General features: G+C 37.3%; 1 pseudogene; it reads left to right on the forward strand.

Moving 5' to 3' along the window:
• Positions 1-16717: 16717 nt before the first annotated feature.
• Positions 16718-17753, forward strand: LOC123234173 (annotated as a pseudogene).
• Positions 17754-21446: the final 3693 nt, after the last annotated feature.

Here is a 21446-nt window from a genome sequence, read left to right on the forward strand (position 1 = left end):
ATTATTATGAGATCCCTTTTTCATTTGAGATAAGTCTAAAAAACTTATCAAGGGAATTAAAAAATGCTTGAGCCAGGATTGGATTTTCTAATTCCATGGTCAAGGCTCTTTCTAGTGCACTGGGTTGCCTGGAAACCTACTCCATCACCAGAAACCAAAGTTATTCCAGTGATGGGGGTGGGGAGGTGAGGGTTTGGGAAGCCATTGATTCTTCACAATGAGAACCAAAATGAAAATGCTTTCATTCTCTGGGACAGCAAATTTCTTAGACAAAAAGTCTATTAATGACATAACCGAACATATCTTTTGGGATTGTTGTGAGATAATACTTGTAAGGTACTTAAACTTCGAATAGTACCTGGTACATAGTAGGAGCTAAATAAATCTTTTTTTTTTTCCATTTCATTCCATTTAGCCCATTTCAAATTATGTTAAACCAACACCATAAGGATAGCTGTCTGAAGCAGCTAGATGGTGCAATGGATAGAACATATAAATCCATCCCTAGACAATTACTAGCTATGTAATTCTGGGTCACTTAATCTCTGCCTGCCCGAATTTCCTCAACTGTAAATCAGAGATTAGAATAGCACCTGTCTGCCAGGGTTGCTTTGAGGATAAGAGATAGTCTCTTCCAAGTACTTAGCACAGTGCCTGGCACATTGTAGATGCTTAAGAAATGCTAGCTTCCTTCCTTGAGCAAATTGATCAAGAAAACATGGAATATATACAAAGTATTATAAGAATTAGAGTAAATGATAAGAAGGCTTGGGGTATGTCCTTTACATAAGGAAAGACTGTTGGTAGATCTCTTTAATGGCAAATTACTAGAATGGTTTTAACTTATCTCATTGTTACATTAGAAAAAAAAAGAAGCATGGTATAAAACAGGTATAAAATAATCTTTTAAATGATTAGACATTATGTGATTGAATCTTGTCTTAATTTTTAAAAAAACAAGCCATTGCACAAAGTAAGTGCTCAACGAATAATTGATTGAAAATGTCTCAATCTCTACAGTTTTTCATGGGTTCCTGGCCAGTGTGGGAAGAAAAACTACATCCAATGGCAATTAGCATTAGCAAACTAGTGTAGAACTTCCTCTTGGACAATGACTCCCCCTTTATCTCCCAAAATGACAATATTTTCAATCAGGTAGGTCCTTCCTTAAATTGTCAATTTAATAAATGTTTAATTGAAAGGGAAATTAATTGAATGAATTAATTTTTAATTAGAATTCTGATGTGCCCACCCTCTGTCATCCTATCAAGTCCATGCAAACACCTTCAGGCTACCTTTCATGTTCTTGTTTATTATGAACCTTTTATAGTTGCTTATTTGTTTCTATTGACCAATTTGTTCAGGATAGTTCCAGTCAACTACTGCCCAGCTCCTCTGCAGAATGAATATTAGAAGCTCGTGGCTTTGGGCAATGAATTAATAGTTGCCATGTATTCAAGGAAAAAGAAATAGTATGAGTTTCACATAAAGCAGTAGGTCTGCCAACAAGAACACAGCTTCAACCTTTTCTTAAGATTATTAGCTGTAGGGGGCAGCTGGGTAGCTCAGTGGATGAGAGTCAGGCCTAGAGACGGGAGGTCCTAGGTTCAAATCTGGCCTCAGACACTTCCCAGCTGTGTGACTCTGGGCAAGTCACTTGACCCCCATTGCCCACCCTTACCACTCTTCCACCTATGAGCCAATACACAGAAGTTAAGGGTTTAAAAAAAAAAGATATTCTCAGGTGGTGCCTATTTTAACCCAAGTAATGCTAGCTAGTATAAGAACTCAGACTCCAGTTGCTAGATGATTACTTTTTTTTGAAAGAAGTTAATGAGGGCAGCGAGGTGACTCCGTGATTGGAGTGCCGGCCCTGGAGTCAGGAGAACATGGGTTCAAATATGGCATCAGATGCTTCCTAGTTGTGTGACACTGGGCAAGTCACTTAACCCTGATTGCCTGGCCCTTGCCTCTGTCTTAGAATTGAGACAAAGAGAGAAGGTAAGGTTAAAAGAAAAGAAGCTAATGAGCCTACTTCACATGACCAGTGCAGAAATATATTTTTCATAATCACACATGTATAACCTAGATCAGTTGCTAGTGTGACAGGGGAAAGGAGAGGAGAGAAAATTTGAAACTCAAAATTTTAGAAAACTATTGTTAAAATTTGTTTTACAAGTAATTGGGAAAAAAATGAAGTGTATTAAAAAAGAAAAAGAAAAGAAGCTAATGAGAGGGACAGAAGGATTAGATAGGGAATCAAAAGACTTGGGTTCAAATTGCAGCTCTGCTTTTCTCACATATGACCTTGGATAAATCTTAATCTCTCTGGGTATCAAGCTTCCTTGTCTATAATGGGGAGGTTGTATTAGATGATCTCTAAGGTTTCTTTCAATTCAAAATCCTATTGTTCAAAAGTCCATTCCCACCATAATAAAGTAAATGTTGTAGTCTAAGTCAGGCCCTGTTTCCTTTTCCTGATATATTTCAAAAAGGTGCCTTGCCCATCCTGAAAAAAGATGTCATAGAAAGAGTACTAGACATCCAGAGGCTACAATGTAAATTCTGACTTTCCTCCTTACTTAGTGGCATGACTAAGCAAGTAATATTTCTAAGCCTCAGTTTCCTCAGTTCTAAAATAATATTTGGATCTTATAATATCATAAAAATGTTTATTGAAAATTATTACATGGAATTGGGAAAATAAAATATCCAAATAAAATAGTATTTAGATGATATTTGCATTACTTACTATGGAAATTTGCTATGAGGACAGTGCTTTGCAACACTCAAAGAAGTAAATAAATGTCAGGCATTATAAATGGATTTCAAAATATCAAGAAAGTCATCTATGCTGAGCTGGGTTTAAAGGGACAGCATTTATAATGTGTGTGTTTCAGTGGACTTGGAAAAGATCAGATTTTGAATCCCATATCTGCCCTCTACAACCTGAGTGACCTTGGGAGAGTCATTTAATCTTTTGTGTCTGAGTTTCTTCACTTATAATGTGAGGGAGTTGAATCTCTAAGGCAGAAGTTATTAACTCTTTTGTATGTCAGAGACCCATTTGTCAGTTTGGTGAAACCCATAGATAGATCCCTTCTCCAAACAATATTTTTAAATGCTTAAAATAAAATATATGGGATTACAAAAAAAAAAAAACAAATATACTGAAACCCCTGCTCTAAGGTCTCTTCCAGGTCTAAATTTATGATCTTATCATTTAAACTGGTAGCTAAGCAGCTTGGTAGCACAGTGAGTAGAACACTGGGCCTGGAATCAGGAAAATATGAATTCTAATCTTGCTTCAGACACTTACTAACTGTGGCATTGGACAAGACACTTAGTCTCAATTTCCTTGTCTCTAAAATGGGAATAATAATAGTACCCATCTCACAGAGCTGTTGTGAGAACAAAGAACATGTAAAGTGCTTTGCAACCCTTAGATTGCCATAGAAATGCTAGCTATAGTTATAATTCACTGTCTTTATATGCTCACTGTGTCCTCATTTTTCTGTTTAAGATCAATTATCCATTTCATCACAGATGGGCAATCAAGGAGAAACAATCCCTTCTGATGAAACCAGAATACAAGGTGATGCTGGGGAGTCTCTCATGAGAAGCTCAAAAGGCCCATATGTGGTACCCTGGCTCAGTCAGATGTTGAATATTTATTTTATTTTATGTTGATATTAACAGCATTCTGTGAAAACAGATGTTGCTTTGCAAAGAAATCCTTGAGATTTTCTGGAGTTCTCTGTAGATGTACAATCATTTCTTCTTTGCATTCTTCACATCTCTTCACACCTTTTAGGATAAATCTAAAATGATTAGCAACTCACCTCCATCTATTCCCTTTGGAATATATACTACCTTGAGAAAAAAAATCCAGATTCCCTAAGTGTCAAGTCTCATAATCTAACTCACACCGATAAGTTCTCCATTCAAATTGTAAAGAGGATTTTTCTTCCTCTTTAAAATACTAGCTATCAATGGAAATGATGGCAATACTTTTAGATGGTCAAAATGAAAGATATTATGCACACTATAGGTATTTTTAGCAAGAAGTCAATTTCTCCATCTTTAAAAAACAATTTCTCTAAAGAATTCCAAGTTAAATGGATACTTTATAATTTATCTAAACAATTTCCGTCAGAGGTAAAGGGTAACATATTGCTATTTTGAAACTAAGGACTTCATTAATACTTATAACAAGATGAACAAGGTAAAGGGGAAAATCAATTCAACAAACATTTATTAAAGGTTTATATTAGATAGAACACAATACTAGTTATTTTGTCCTATAATTATATATATTTTTAAAAAAGCATAGTGTAAGGAGGAGGTGGTTGAAACTATTGACCGAAATGAGATTTTGTAGATTATCCATGGATTTCATTTATCTGAGTCAATCCCATCCTAATCTCCCTCCAGTCTTTACTTCTCTACTCTCACTCCTGATATGGGACAGTCAAAAATTTGCTATACGTTAATTTTTTAGAGGGAAAGAGCTTTTTAAAATATAGGTCATCCAAAATGTAGTACAAACCCTTTTTGTACCTTATAAAACCTGTACAAATTCTTTTAATATCTTACACTTCAAATAAGTTAATTTTATCCTGGAATTCCAATAGTTTAATTCTTCAGATTTACAGTCAGGGAATATAAGAGCCTTCCTGCTTCTTTCCTCTGCCTCTACTAGCACAATTAAACTGGATTCAAAGGAGAGAGAAGCAGCATGACAAATATTTCCATCAAAGAACCTGCTGGTTTCATTCTCAACAACAACAACAAAAAAATCAGTCTTTTGCTCGAATGAAGACTGCTTTAAGTGAATAGTTCTGGTGAGGATTGTATAAGTAGCCCTTTAAAAAAATAAAAGGGAGAAAAAGGTGGGAAAGGATTTAAAAATCCAGGTTGCACTTAAAAGAATTCCTTCTTCAGATACTGTGTCCCCTGTAGAATGCAATAAGAGTAATTGATTTAGTGGGAGAAATAACAGGTTAATCTGCCAACAGCAGATAGGATGAAGGGAGGGTTTCACATCATAAAACTAGTTAAAGATGAACCCAAAATTTCAGGCTGAAGTTTTTAGGAAATTACCAGATACAGAATTGTCCTGAACCTTAATACTTACTAGAAAAGAACTAACCTTGCTTGGTGCCCAAGAGTTAACCTTACTGAGTGCTTCTGAAGGAGGACAAGAAAAAAGAGATATGTTTGGACTTGACTTTAGTTCTTCCTGATCATTTCAATTCATTCCCCTGCTCAAAAATCTTCAAAGGCTTCCTATTGCTTCTTTTTATTAAAGAGCTTTTATTATATATTTCTATTTATAAATATATTTGTTATATTTTCCCAATTGTAGCTACAATTTAAAATAATCATTTCTAACATTTTTCAACTGCATTCTCTCATTTCTTCCCTCCCTTCCCCCTTACCAAGATGGCAGGTAATATGATATAGGTTATACATATGCTCTCATGCAATGCATATTTCCATGTTCATCGTGTTATAAAATAAGGCACATATTTCTTATACAAGAAAAAAACTCATGAAAGAAATAAAGTGAAAAACGTTTTGCTTCAATGCACATTCAGACGTCTTCAGTTCCTTCTATGTGATAGATAGCCTTTTTTGTCAAGTCCCTTGGAATTGTCTTAGATCCTTGCATTTCGGAAAATGGTTGTCATTCACAACTGATCTTTGTACATTATTGTTGTTACTATGTACAACATTCTCCTGGTTCTACCTCACTTTGCATCACTTTAAATAAGTTTTTTTGGTGTTTATTTTTGTGATCATCCTATTTGTCATTTCTTATGGCACAAAAATATTCCATTACAATCATATACCATAACCTGTTCAGCCACTCCTCAATTTATGGGCATCCTTTCAGTTTCCAATTCTTTGCCACAACAAAAAGAGCTGCTATATTTTTGCTAGCTCCTTTTCTCCTATCTTTGATCTCTTTAGGATACAGACCTAGTAGTGATATCTCTAGGTCAAAGGATATATACAGTTTTATTGTCCTTTGGGCATGGTTACAAATTGTTCTCTACAATTATCAGTTCATGGCTCCACCAATAGTATATTACTGTCCCAACTTTTCCACATCCTCTCCAAAATTTGTCTTTTTCCTTTTTTTTCATATTAGCTAACCTGATAGGTATGAGGTACTACTTCAGAATTGTTTTAATTTGGAATGATTTGTAGCATTCTTTTATATGGCTAAAGATAGTTTTAATTTCTTCATCTGAGAATTGCCTATTCATATCCTTTGACCATTGAGAATGACTTGCATTCTTGTCAATTTGACTTAGTTTTTCTATATATGCAAAATGAATCCTTTATAAGAGATGCTTGCTATAAAAAATTTGTTCAGTTTTTTGTTTCCCTTCTAATCTTGGTTGTATTGGTTTTGTTTGTACACAACCTTTTAAATTTAATGTAATCACAGGTATTTTATAATATTCTCTTCATGTTTATTGATCATAGATTCTTCACTTATCCATAAATCTGACAGATAAACTGTTTTGTGTTCTTCCCATTGCTTCTATAATAAAGTACAAATGCCCTCACTCAGCCTGGCATCTAATATGGCTCCATCCTACCTTCAAGGCTGATTTCACATTACTCCCATCTGTATATTCTATATGTCAACCAAAGTAGCCCGTTACCAGTTCCTCATTCTTTACATTCTATTTCGTCTCTCCATGCCTATACTTGAGCAGCATCCTATGCCTAAACTCTATATCTTCCTCATTGCTGCCTCTTAGAAAAATTTTTAAAAATTTATTAATAGAATTTATACCCAGATATCTCAGCCTCTCCCTTGCCTCTCCACACTTTAGAAGTCATTATCTAGCAAACAGGCATGTATACATATATTATGTCTTTTGTATTTCCTTTTTTTTTAGTTCTTCCTCTGGAAATGAACCTTCATAAATAATTCTTCAAATATTAAATCTGTAGCTGTATATAATATTCTTTTGGTTCTATTCATTTTAGTCTTCATTATCTCATGTAGTTTTTTTCAAATTTTAAAAACAATCAATCTACTTATTGTTTCTTATGGCACAGTAATATTCCATCATAATCGTATACCACAATTTGTCTAGCCACTCCTCAATTGATGGTCATTCCTTCCATTTTCAGTTCTTTGTCACCACAAAGAGAGCTATTATAAATATTTTGGAACATTGAGATTCTTTTCTTTTTCCCCTCATCTCCTTGGGAAATAGACCCAGTAATGATATTGCTAGGTCTAAGGGTATACACAGTTTTATAGTTCTCTGGACATAATTCCAAATTGCTCTCAAAATGGTTGGATCAGTTCACAATTCCAATAGTATATTAGTGTCCAGTTTTCCGAATCCCTTCCAACATTTGTTATTTTGCCATTTTAGCCAATCCAATGGGTGTGAGATGATGTCTCAGAATTGTTTTGGTTTGCATTTCCCTAATCAGTAATGTTTCAGAGCATTTTTTCATATGCCTATATATGACTTTGATTTCTTCACCCAAAAATTGTCTTTTCTTATTTTTTATCCATTTATCAACTGGGGGATGGCTCTGCCTCTTAGAATTATCAACTTCCTTTAAGGACCAGCTCTGGAACCACTTCTTCTATGAAGCCTTCCCTAATCTTCCAATTGTATAAGTGGTTTCTCTCTCTACCCCCAAGAGGGTGTAAGTTCCTTGAGGGCAGAAACTGTTTCTATTCTGTCCTTTAAATTAATTAACAAATATTTATTAAGTACCTATTATGTACCAGGCACTATGCTAAATGCTGGGAATATAAAGAAATGCAAAAGATAATCCCTACTCTTGGGGAGTTCACAATCAATGGTCAGGGAACAACATGCAAACAACTTTAGACATACAAGCTATATGTCTCATGTGTCTTTCATGTAGCAGAAAATAAATACTTATTGAATTTAATTGTGTCTGATAGAGCTATTAAAGGATGAATGTGCCAGGGAAAGGCATGACAAAGTTCCTTGGCATCAACAAGGATGTGCCCTAACATATCTAATGTACCATGTGCCTAATATCTATAAATTACCCTAAATTTTTATAGCTATTTATTATTTTTGGTCTATACCAATTCTTGAAGAATTTTAAATTTCTTTATTTACTATTTACTATATAAAGTAGTACAGAGAATCATCGATTTAGAGTTGGAAGGTATTTAGAGATGTTCTATTCTAACACCCTCATTTCACATATAAAGAAACTGAGTTTTAGCAAGAATAAGAGATTTTTCTGAAGTTTATTTAGAAAGAAAAAAGTATAATAAAGATTGCAACCCAAGCAATTTGGATCCAAAGCTGATATTCTTTTCCACTGTGTCATATAACCTTCTCTATGACATTGAACCCATAATTCAAAGCCTCCTACCTTAGGTACACTCAGAACCCTAGACAATCTCACCTCTATATCATCTTCACTCAGCCCATTTTCCTCCCTTTTCTTGTCTCAAACAAACCCCCTAGGTCTACTCAAACCACTTTTGTGTGCCTTTTCTAAAACCAACTATTCCTAGCCCAACCAGCAGCCTCAGTCCAATTCTTTAAAGCCTGTTGAATCGAACTCCTGAAATCCTACTTGTTTTATAAAGCCTTCTCAATTGAATAAGAAAGAACAGCTTCCTTCACCCTCAGTACCTTGTAGCCCCATGTCTTACACATCATCAAAGGAACTCAAATATACTTTTGGATATTGTCACATCTCTCAGCTTCACCCTGGCCTAAATATTACCAAAAATATGCTTTCCTTTATCTCCAAATGAATTCTATATTTTCATCTCTAAGTTATAAATATTATACTTTACTATCCTCCTTTCAAATATTAATTTAATGTCTTTATTCTATTGCATATCATTGGCACTGCTTTGGTAAGACTATAAGCTCCAACTGAGAAGCCATCAAATCCACATAATTACTTTCCTACTTTTCACTGAGACACCTTTTCCATTTGGATTCCACATTCCATCATTCCATACTATTGAATAAAATTATTAATACTATAGCTGAATTTTAGGCAAAAATGTGTTTTTAATTATTTTGCTATTAGGGAAGCAAGCAGGCAAGAATCATATATTAAGATCTTATTAAGGGGCAAATAGGTGGCTCAGTGGAAAGAGCCAGGCCAAGAGATGGGAGGTCCTGGATTCAAATCTGATTTCCTAGATCTCCTAGCTTTGTGACCCTGGGTAAGTCACTTAACCCTTATTGCCTAGGCCTTAGTGCTCTCCTGCCTTGCAACCAATACACAGCATTGGTTTTAAGATGAAAGGTAAAGGTTAAGGGGGGTGGGGAGAACATACTAAGTGCCCACTGTGTTGTACTCTGGAAATAAAAAGATAAGCAAAAGGAGAATTCCTGCTCCCCTGGGGCTTACATTCTAATGGGAAAAGACAATACACAAAAAGGAGCTGAAAGCTTGGAAAGGAGGATGCTGCCAGGGAGACAATGTGCCAAAGTTCAAAGAGTCAGCCCCTGAACATTTCTACGTTAGAGAAAAATGTTAAAAACTGACATAATTTACTCTGATTAGATATTTCTAGAATCCAAGACAATTTGGAATAACATTTATCGAAATTTTGTAATGAGTTCACAATTTGTTAAAATACAATTTCGGGGTCAGTATTACGGGACACTAATCAAGAACAATCTTCTACTAAAATTATTCAAACACTAGATTCCTTCCTTGACCAGTTCCATGAAGGACTGAAAGGACTTCCTCCCCATGATCAATTTGTTAATTCTTTTTGAGTGGAAAAGAATCCTCCTTAGGAAGATTCTAGTCCAGGCTCTTAGGAGAGGGTTGTGGGTTTTTTTTAGATTTTAGATTTTAATTAGTTAAGAGGTACCATATTTCCTGTTCAAGGGCAGCTAGATGGCACAGTGAATAGAAAAACAGGCCTGAAATCAGAAAGACTTGAGCTCAAATTTGGACTCAGACACTTAAAAGTTGTATAACCCCATTTGTCTCAGTTTCCTCATCTGTAAAATGAGCTGGAAAAGGAAATGGCAAACAGACCAGTATCTTTGCCAAGAAAATCCCAAATGGGATCAACAAAGAATAGGACACAACTGAAAAACTATTGAACAACAACAAAACCTTTTAACATTGCCTTGATTATCTTAGTTTATTCGCTGGATCATCTTAGTGATCTTTTTTGGACCTTTCCTGGTTCTCTCAATTTTTAAGTAAAAGACAAATTATAAATAAATGAACTTTCAAGTATTACCAAATTGCTTTTGTTGGAGTGGAATTCTGTATATTGACTAGGTTATTAGAAGTCATCTTCCTAAAGCAATATAAATATTGAAGGTCAAAATTAGCGAACAAAAAGTGCTTTTAGATCAAAAGGGGAAAAAATTAAGTGTCTTAAATATACTATCTTCACTCACTCTTATATCTCATCTTTTTCTAATGCCATTTTGCTTTGATTTTATGTTTGGTTGAATCTTTGAGATGGCAATGAGAGAAGGGAAATGAAGGTATAATTTTGTTTTTGATAGAACAAAGAATAGCCAAAAATTCAACTACAGATCAGTTTAGATTTCCTTTTTCTCTCACCAGGCCACAAAGTGAACAATTTTCTCTTTAGGTATTTTCTTGTATATGATAACATATATTTATTGCAGGGCAGTTAGGTGGTACTGTGAATAGAGTGCAGGGTCTAGAATCAGGAATATCTGGTTTCAAATCTGGCCTTAGGCACTTACTGTGTGACCCTAGGCAAGTCATTGAACTTTGATTGTCTCAGTTTACTCAATGAGCTGGAGAAGGAAATGGCAAACCACTCCAGTATCTTTGCCAAGAAAATTGCAAATGTAGTCATGAAGAGTCAGACACAACCAAATCAACTGGACAACCAAAATTTATTACAATAGCAAAGAAATAGAAACACAGTTGGTGGGAAATAACTAAACAAATTATGATTTACTCACATAATTGGATATTTTGTGACACAAGAAGCAAGAATATAAAAAAGTTCAGAGATGCATATATCTTTCAGGAACTGTCCCTTGACTTCTACCTACAGAATGGGTCCCCAGAGGGGTGATCATCCTGAGGTTCAAGATTCTCTGTGCATCCAGTCACTGAAAATTGGAGCTCACAAGCCCCAAGTTGTGTGCTTACCTTTAGTAGTTTTTGATTAGACACAAGTAACCCCCACCAAAAAAAAAAACTCTATCTCTGCATTTTGCTTAAGATCTTAGCAATTTGTTCTGTCTATTTATCTCCTATAATTTCATTAAGGTCAATGAGACACTGAAATCGATAAAGTTTTTAGATCATGAAGGTTATATTAGAGAAGGGAAATATTTTGTTAAATAGACCAATTTGTAGGCTATTAAAAGGTCCTTAGGAAATAAGATGAAGACCTTTACTAGAGAAGAGGTAATATGAGTGACAAGGAGACTATGTGAATAAGAGGAAGAAATTGATAGAAGTAATTAAAATGAAGAATCTTGTAATTAATTTGGATGTTGTGGTGTGAGGGAGAAGAAAGAGTCAAAGGTAATTTTGAGGATCTCAGCTTGGGTGACTAGTATTGCCACAAATAGAAGTGGGAAATTGAAAATGCTTGGGGAGGAAGAAAGATGAGGAGTTCAATTTTGGACATGTTGAGGCTGAAATGCTGAGTTTGGACAATAGCAAGGGACTTTTTTTTCCTATAACAGGGCAAAGAAAAAAGGTTCAAAGAAGTCACGAGAGAATGATAACATAAAAAGGAGGAAAAACAGAGGTGTTCAACTCGTCTTGCTTCTGTTTTCTCAAAAAACAGAATGATTTTTGAACTGGGAAGGACACAGCACAATTGTCTAATAAGATAAGCAGAGAAATAGCAAGAAATTATTTAGTTATCCTTCAACTGTTTTCAGGTGTTCAAGTCACTATAAAGGTATCTCAGAATACTAAATGGACTGGACAATTTGATTTATGAGTCACTGTCAGTGATGTCTGAAAGATTTTGGAAAACAGAGTGTGCAAAACAAAAGAATGCCAACGTCCTGATTTAAGGGAAGAAAAGAGAGAAAAGAATATAGTACAGAATTATAGTCCAGTAAACTTCATTTTCATTCCAGAAAAAATTTTACACTGTACTAATAAGGTATAGTTAGTAAACCATGTGGCTCAGTGGATAGAGCACTGGGTTTGGAATCAGGAAGACTCATTTTCATGAGTTCAAATCCAGCCTCAGAAACTTATTAGCGGTGTGACCCTGGGCACATCACTTAACCCTATTTGCCTCTGTTTCCTCATCTATAAAATGAGCTGGAGAAGGAAATGACAAGCTGCTTCAGTATCTTTGCCACTAAAACCCCAAACAGAGTCACAAAGAGTGGAACATGATTGAAACAACTGAACAAAAACAACAGTTAGTGAACATTAAAGGCAATAAATATGCCACAAGGGATAGAGTACTCAGTTTGGTATCAGGAAAGATTGGATTCTGATATTTTTTTCAGGCACCCAACTAGCTCTTGTGACACTGCAAAAACTTTTCTGAACCTGTTTGATCATCTATAAAATTTCTACAATAACAATACCTACTTCATGGAGCAATTGTGAGAAGGTCAGGGGCATATTTAATAGTGAAATAAGAAAGAAACTTCCAACAATGAGTGTTATGCAAAAGTAAAACAGACTACTCTTGAGGTAACGGGACTTCTAACTGTTTTCAGATAAGGACTCAATGATCTCATTTCATTTTTTAATGTTCTACTTTTTACTGAAGATTGTCGTTTTCTACCATAGGGGAACCTGGATGAAATTTTTGAAAGTCTACAAAATAAGCACAAGAAGAATATGGCATCTCTTGTTAGTTCTACAAATTCTTACTCATAATAGAATGGGACTAGCTCTTCAGAAGAAATCATCTCTATTTTAAAAGTTGGCTTTAATGGCCCCCATCTTCATGATCACTGTAAAGGCTTATAGCATCTCATCACATTTGACTCTTTTCATGTGGACATCTGCCATCTTCTCTTCTTTGTGGGCTTTTTTCAGGTCCATCATGTACTTGGTTTTCCTTCTGGTAATTATGTGGTACATAGGCATAGTTGAATGGGTCATCACATTTTCTTTTCCATATTTAGAACAGGCTTCATATTCCGAGTTTTACTGTTTCAATTGGCAGGTGACTAACAATAATGCTTGGGATGTTTTCATAACCTAGTTTGGAATCCAGTTTGCAGTAAAAAAGAAAAAAGTCTTTAGGCAAGTTTCTATCCTGTAGTCATTGCAACTGGAGTAAAAAGAGTGTTTCTGCATGTCTCCAACAGAATATGTGCCTTTTCTTTGGTATTCTAGAATACAATGCCCAGGATATGTCCTTTGTCATCCATATGAATATCGAGTTCAAGCCTTTGATGTCTGGGACATGCTCAATGGCCCACAATAGGCAGTCAATGTATGGAATTATACAGACTGGACACTGATATCCCAATGGTCATTTCTAATCCTGAGGAGGTCGTCACTTCTTTCATCCGAGAGTACCTCAGAACCTTGATGCCTGCATTTTCTAATTCTTTGGAGAAGTTTGAGCTGATTAATGAATCAAACGATGGAAGCATTTTATCTTGACATTATCATCTGTGATATTTGGGCTGACAGGAAGTTAGCTATCTTCACAGCAAAATATTCAAACATAATCATTGCTCCTAAGTAAATCTTTCAACTCAAAAAAACCACCCTCAGTTCTTGGTCACTTGCAAACAGGATCTGGGCTACATTGAGAAGAGCCAGTATATCCCCTGTGGTATTCAGGATGTGGGGAGCATAATATTTCTTCCCATAACCTCCAGAGTGGGCTCTATGTCACTCATGAAGGCTGCATGGTCACAAATGGTATCTGGGGTCAAGTACAGATTGACTTAAGCTCTGAGATCCCTTCCTAGTCTAAGAGTCTCTGTTTTTAAGTCAATCAATTAGCATTTATTAAGTGCCTACTATGTGGTAGACATTGTGCTATTATCCAGTCATGATGGTATAAATGTCCAATAGACATTTGGAATTGCAGACTTGGAACTCAGAACAAAGAGTGGGATATGCAGATTTGGTAGTCATCTGAATTGAAGTGAAAACAAATCCTATATGTGGATGTGATCGCCAGAAATCAAGTGGAGAAAGAGAAGAGAAAAGGACCAAGAGGAAAATATTTGAGGAACCTCCACATTCAATTTTTTGGAAAGAGGATATAGAGCTAGTGAAGAAAATAGAGTAGGATTAGTTAGACCAAGAGAAGAAAAACTAGGTGAGAAGAATGCCATAGCTGTCAAGCAAGCAAACAGTATCCAGAAGGAAAGGATGGATAAAAGTGACCAAATCTATAGAAAGGTCAAAGAGTATGAGAACTTTTTTAAAATTTAGCATCTGAGATCATTGGAGAATGTGGAGAGAACATTATAGGTAGAGTGATGAGGTCAAAATCCATTTGCAAGCAACTGAGGAATGAATGGATGGTGAGGAAAGTGGAGAGAGTAAGCATAAACTACCTTTTCCAGAATTTTAGCAGTAAAAGTAGAGAGGAATAGAGGAAAATTGCTTGAGGGGGTTGCAAAATCAGTGATTTTTTTATTATTGTTTTTATCATGAGGAAGCTTGAACATGTTTATAATTAACAAATAGAGAAAGACCATTTAAAATGAGAGAAGGGATAATCAAGAACCTAAAAAGAGGCAGGAGATGACAAAGTCAAGGGCACAAGTGTTAAGGACAGCTTTGCAAGGAAGGTCATCTTGTCCTCTGAGGTGATCCAGAAAAAAATTAAGAATAGGTGAGGAAGGAACTCAGTGATGGATGGCTTTGATATTTTTGATAGAAGGATGGGCAAGTTAGGGATTAGAATAGGAGTTAGGGTCTTATGTAAGATTTAAAATTAGGTTGGAATCAATATGAGAGTTATAAAAGTGAGATTGTAGTCGCCATTTGTAAAATATTACCCCTTAAGTCAGAAAAATTGTTAGCAGCTTTTATTTACAATAAGGTAGAGATATTGAAAGTGGAAAATGTAGAAAGGAGACAGAGCCTTGTCTAGCCTACTGTCCTAAGTGCAGCTCTTGGCAAGGGCTCCCTGAAGACCCAATCTCCACATGGAAGTCTCAGTGGAGTCTTCAGCCTAAAATCCACCAACGCAAGCCTCTTCCTTCAGGCCAAGTCACTCATCCAGCAAGCCTCTCCAGCATAGAAAGCTCCACTCAAGGATGAGTCTAGGACAGTGTGACCATGACCACATCCAAGAAGAATCTCCCTTCAGCTCAGCTCACCTAAGGCAGAGAGAGAGGATGAATGCTTGGACTGGCCTTTTTAAAAGTAGTTTTCTCTGTGTCACTTTCTGTCATTCCCCCACTTCACAGGAACCAATCATAGCCTCCCAATTTGCTAGTACTGCCCAGGGGAGGGCAGTGGCCTTTGGAGGTGTGAGCTTTCTTCAGTAAGTGACTCATGAACTCTCTTACTTAATGATCAGCTAGGTATTAAACTGGGGTACTTTAAGTCCTTGATTTGATTAAATTAAAGGTTGCCAATGGATTACATTAAAAAATAAACTAAGGGGGCAGCTGGGTAGCTCAGTGGATTGAGAGCCAGGCCTAGAGATGGGAGGTCCTAGGTTCAAATCCGGCCTCAGACACTTCCCAGCTGTGTGACCCTGGGCAAGTCACTTGACCCCCATTGCCTACCCTTACCACTCTTCCACCTATAAGTCAATACACAGAAGTTAAGGTTTTAAAATAAAATAAAAAATAAATAAATAAACTAAGAGGGTCTAATTCTCTCTTCATACTTGAGAGCAGAGAAGTTTTGGACAGCCGCCTTGGATTGCCATACAGTAATGAAACCAGATCAAGGTTTGGTAGTATGAATTTATACTGGATTTGGTCATGCTGATTTCTTGATTTTTTTCACCAGCACTAAGTAGCTAGGAAGTGGGAATGGAGAAGATAGATGGTGATACAGACATCCCTCCCTATGTCACAGTCACAGTTTGCTTATCCTGGCTTCACTGTATCACATGTTTTATATATATATATATATATATAATTCTGTATCATGGAGTTTTTGCTGTATCAGGGGATTTTGCAGATGAATACTGTATACAATGAAAATATAGTATGCCACTACTTGTATAATTGGAAAATTGAACCCCTAAAACTATATTAAACAAAATTCCTTTCTATATTACTCACAATGCTTTTCCCTTTGTGTACATTTATGTCTTTGACTTCATGTGTTGGTTATAAGTTCTGTAGCTCCTCCCTCTTTCTCCTTTGCTCTCACTAGCAGGCTGGGTTAGTACTTTTTTAGTTAGCTTGTTTATGCTAGTTTAATATTAATAAAACTTTATAAAATATAATATTTAGCTCTTGTATATTAATTTTCATCTCTACATACCGCTTGCGCAAGTTTGCCAACATGAGATTATGCACGGCACACTATTGGCTGATGGAATGAAAGGCGACCAACAATAGTGCTGCATTCTATCCTGGGCACTGATTGGCTCAGTGACTGTAGCATCGCTCCGTTTGCCCTCCTGCACTGTGCCCGTATGTTCAGCATCTCTCCTTGTCCATTTCACATTGAGTTCTAATGGCTGCGTAGTGTTGCTCTGCAGTGTTGTGGTTTTGTGAAGTTTTTGTAAAAGTGATTTCAAGTCCTGTGCCACTCAAACGTTCTGCACCTTCTAAGGCTTCTGATGGTGAACGCTGCTACTTCGTGGATTTTCATCTATTGCCAGAGTCTCTGGAACGTAACTCCTGGGATAGGTGAGGAATCACTGTAGTGCCCAAAGTCAGGCAAAGTGTAAGGAAAAGTGGGTAAAAGATCATATCTTGTTGAAATGGCTCTGGATTATAATTGAACATCTCTCAACCCTCTCAGTTATAGCCTGAAAGGAAGGAAGGGGCTAGGATTGGGAGAGAAGAGAGGCAGGACCCTAGATCAGGGGTCCTGATTCTCAGTCTGCCAGTATTCACCCTCCCTGTCAGCTGCAAGATCCAGTCAACCCGTCCTCTAGGAAGGATCCAGTTGTCCTGCTATGCAGCTCCAGTGTCCTGAGGCTGTTCTTGTCCCTCCGACTGCTGGCCCTGGTGGCTGGCTCACCCCCACTGGATGACAAGATCCCTAACCTATGTTCTGGACATCCTGGAACCCCTGGACATCACTGGCAATCAAAACTTGCCTGGCCACCATGGATGAGATGAGGTGCCTGGGACTCTGGGATAGAAATGTGCCAGTGGGCACCTAGGGCTGCCCGGGCCTCAGGGAGACCTGGAGCCACCAAGAGAGTCAGGGCCAATGGGGGCAGCAGCGTGTCCTGGTCAGCCTTCAGTGCCAAGTGCTCAGAAAATCAGGTGCCTCCACCTGCTGACACACTCTTGCCATTCAACCTGGAGCTGATGAATGGAGCAGAGACACAAGAGGCAAGTTTATATGTCAAGTGCCTGGTCTGTACTACTTCACTGTCCATGCCACTGCCTACCCTGCTGGTCTGCAGTTCCACCTTGTAAAGAATAGAGAGTCAGTGGATTCTTTCTTCCAATTCTTTGGAGGGTGCCCAAAGCCAGCCTCACTCTCTGGGGGAGCCCTAGTAAGGCTGCAGTCTGAGGGCCAAGTGGAGATGCAAATGAACAGGTGACTACGTTGGCATCTATGCCAGTGTCAAGATAAACAGTGCCTTTTCTGGCTTCCTAGCTGATTCTGACTGGCACAGTTCCCCTGCCTTTGCCTGACTCTCCCCTTCTCCAGGAAGGTTGCTCACTTCTTCCTTCCTGGGATGCTGCACCCTCTTTTCTAAGAAGTAATTGCTGCTCCAGCTCATTCCACTCTGAGGAGGGCTAGCTCCCCCTGGTGTGAGTGAGATCAGAGATGGGGGCATCTCAGTTTTGTTGTTGGTAGGGACGGGAGGACATTATTGACAGGAAAGGGTGTTCACAGTTTGGACATAGTGGGGAAGAGGCCAGTTTTTACCCAAAAGAAAGGGACATGACCTGTTCCTGGCAATCATGCTCCATGGACACCATGTGTTTTAGTTCCCCAATCCTGAGGACCCAACACTTCAGTGGTAGAGGCAGGGAGACCCTAACCCTTTTGTCTCTGGGATCCCTCCCTCTTTATTCACTAACTCCAGGACAAGGGTCATATGTTTAGATATTACTCAATAAAATCCAAATCCTTCTTTTAAAAAAATAGATTGCAACCAAAAAAGGCTGGAGTCAGAACAGGGATAGACTAGAAAAAGCAGGAAGAATTGAAGATTCAGATGTCACTCTTCTTTTTTTAATAATTGAATTTTATTTTTTTCCATCACTAAGTATTCACTTTGAACACACACATATACATGAAAGAACCTTTAGTTCTTGTTTCAAGAAAACTATTTTTACAATATATATTACCTGAAGAATATATAGAATGATATACACACATACTCTTTTTCAAAGAATCATAGCTGTAACAATAACAGCAACAACAATAATAGCATTTATATAGTACTTCATGGTTGTCAAAGTGCTTACACACATTAACTCATTTAATCCTCACAACAAATCCCAGTTAGAAAAGGCGTTATTATTATCCCTATTTTTATAGATGAGGAAACACAAGCACAGGGATGCTCAGTGAGTTTCCCAGGATTACAAGCTAGTATTTGAGGAATTCTACTTTATGGAGTGAGAAAGTTGGTCAAAACCCAACTTCCTCGTTTTATAGATGAGGAGACTGAAGCTTCTCTGGCTCCAAATCTAACACCCCTTTCACTCTATCCCACTGTTCTTCCCATTACAACTATAAGATTTTCCCTTAATGAACTGAAGTTGAGGGAAATGTTTACTCTGAAGGAAAATTTCCCCAGTCACTAAGCTCATACATTATAAAATTATTTGATGTTGAGTCAATGCTGTGCTCTCTGAGTCAGCCTTCCCACATTCATTACATTCTTAAGATTTCTCTCTACTTTTAATTCACAAATGGGAGGAAGGAAAAGAATAAGCATCTACTACATGCCAGGCACTGTGCTAAGCACTTCATAAATATCATCTCATTTGATCCTTACAATGAGGTAGGTGCTCTTATGCCTATTTTACAGCTGAAGAAACCGAGGCATTCAGAAGTTAATTTACTTGCCAATGGTTACTCAGCAGGTAAATATATGAGGCTGGATTTGAACTCAGGTTTTCCTGATTCTAAGTCCTCTCTATTTGCTGTGCCACTTAGCTGCCCAATGTTGAGTTAATGATGAGCACATTGTGTGCTACAGCAAAAGACTATCTCATAACTATTCAATTCAAGGTTTCTCTCTAGTATGAATTTTTCTGATGTTCGATGCAAGTGTTCTCTATTTCTTTTCTTCTTTGCCTGCCCTCTATTCCTCCTTTCCTTTCTCCTTTTTCTTCCTTCCTTTCCTTTCTCCCTCCTTTCTTCCCTCCCTCCCTCCCTTCCTTCTTTTCTTCCTTCCTTCATTCTCTCTCTCTCTCTCTCTCTCTCTCTCTCTCTCTCTCTCTCTCTCTCTCTTTTCCTTTCTTAACCTCTTTTTCTTACCCCAAAATTTTCCCTTGGTAAAAAAGAGGCTGTGAATCAGAAGGATCGATGTGCATACTAAAATATAAATAAAGGTGGAGAGGGAAAGCTGATTAGGACTGGGGAGATTTCACCATTTTGCCCAAGGCTGGCCCTGTGTTTTATCTTAAATATCTAGGGCCCTAACCTAAGAACTAAGGTTTAAAATTCAGTCCAGGAGAAATCCTTCAAGATATTTTAAAAGCCTTGGACCCAAGGGTTAGAGCTCTTTCTCCTTAGCTCTGCCCTAGCTTTAACTCATAAACCACGGACAAATCTACAGCTATACTGATTGTGCCTACCCCCTGTGATTCAAAATAGCACTGACACTTCACCATTTATAGAAACAACAAAAACAATAACACATTCTTTTAGTTCTTTAACGTTGACAAAATGATTTCCCCATAACAAGCCTGTGAGATAGGTGATGTAAGGATTATTATCCTCCTTGTACATTTTAATATCTCCTTGTACTGGTTTGCCTTCAGACAAGAGCTGCTTTATGCAAATGAATTGTTTTTCAAATGTAAATTTTTAATGGAAAATAGGTTGATTGACAAGAAACAGGATAATAGATGAAAGGCTTGTGGAGCCAGCTGTGTGTCCTTTGAATGGAAAGAGGGAGTGGTAGAGAGTGAGGAAGAGAGACATCTGATTTTTTTTAAAAAGGAAACCTAGAATTGTGCGTGTAGTGTTAGCAGTCAGGGTGGTGGGGGAGGGTCACAGAAGAGATTTGTGGGAGAATAGAGAAACTGGGAAGGACTTCGAGAGTTGCGGGTGGGGTGGGAAGCTAAGCAAGTAGGAAGAAAAGTCTAGTATGAGAGATGTCAGATATTAGAAACTGGAACAAACAACCAGTTTGAGGCATGAGAAAGCTTTGAGGAGAGCCGTTTCAAACCAAATTCAGTACTTGTTCCTGGCGTTCAGCCTCACAAGTCTCTGCCTTCATCAAAGGACAGAAATATAAAGTCTAGCTATACTTGGGTCTAGGGAAAAGAAATCAGGTTTCTTTGTTCTGGACTCTAACCATTACTATCTTGAAATTCCTCATATTTAAGGAAAGTAGGTCTTGTCTTCTAAACACTTATCTGGGTTTAGATTCTGGACTATTCTGAGGTTCATTAAGGAGGAGATCTTAGAAGGAGATGAGAGACTGGATGATAGCTCCAAAGTCAAAGTCCAACAAGGAAAGCTCTTCCATTCCCACTTAATTCTTGTCTCATAATAATAATTAGCAATTACATAGACTTTTAAAGTTGATGGAAACACTTTCCATTCTGTGTCTCATTTGAGGGTCAGAAGAACTCTGGGGAAAAAAATGCTACAAATATTATAACTCCCATTTTATAGTGAAGAAACTGAGGGTGAGGGTGCCAGGAAGTATCTGAGGAAGGATTCAATCTCAGATGAGACTGATTTTACCCATTGTACCACTTAATAAGGTCATTTGAATGATGGAATGTTGGTGATAAATCTGAAGTTGAGTCATTTATATTTGAATAATGCCATCTTTCTCCTACTCTGCATATTTAAGCCTCTGTTATATAGTCTTTTGAATAATCTCAAGTGGTTATATAGTTAGAGCAAAAGAAAGAGGAGACTGTCTATATGTGAAGATTTCCAATATGCAGTTATTCAGTTGTGTAGTGTATTGGGCACTGAGTTAGAGTCAGGAAGACCCCAGTATATATTCCACCCCAGATGATAGGTGTGTGTCCATGGGTAGGTTTCAGTTTCATCATCTGTAAAATGAGGGGCTAGATCTGATGATCTCTAAAGCCCTCTTCATTTCCCACCTGGCTGTACAATTTGGGAATTCTCTATCATGTCCCCTTATCATCCTAAACAATCAAATCAACTTTGGTCCCTTT

This window comes from Gracilinanus agilis, chromosome 2 (assembly GCF_016433145.1).
Source record: "Gracilinanus agilis isolate LMUSP501 chromosome 2, AgileGrace, whole genome shotgun sequence".
In the NCBI taxonomy this organism is placed as follows: domain Eukaryota; kingdom Metazoa; phylum Chordata; class Mammalia; order Didelphimorphia; family Didelphidae; genus Gracilinanus; species Gracilinanus agilis.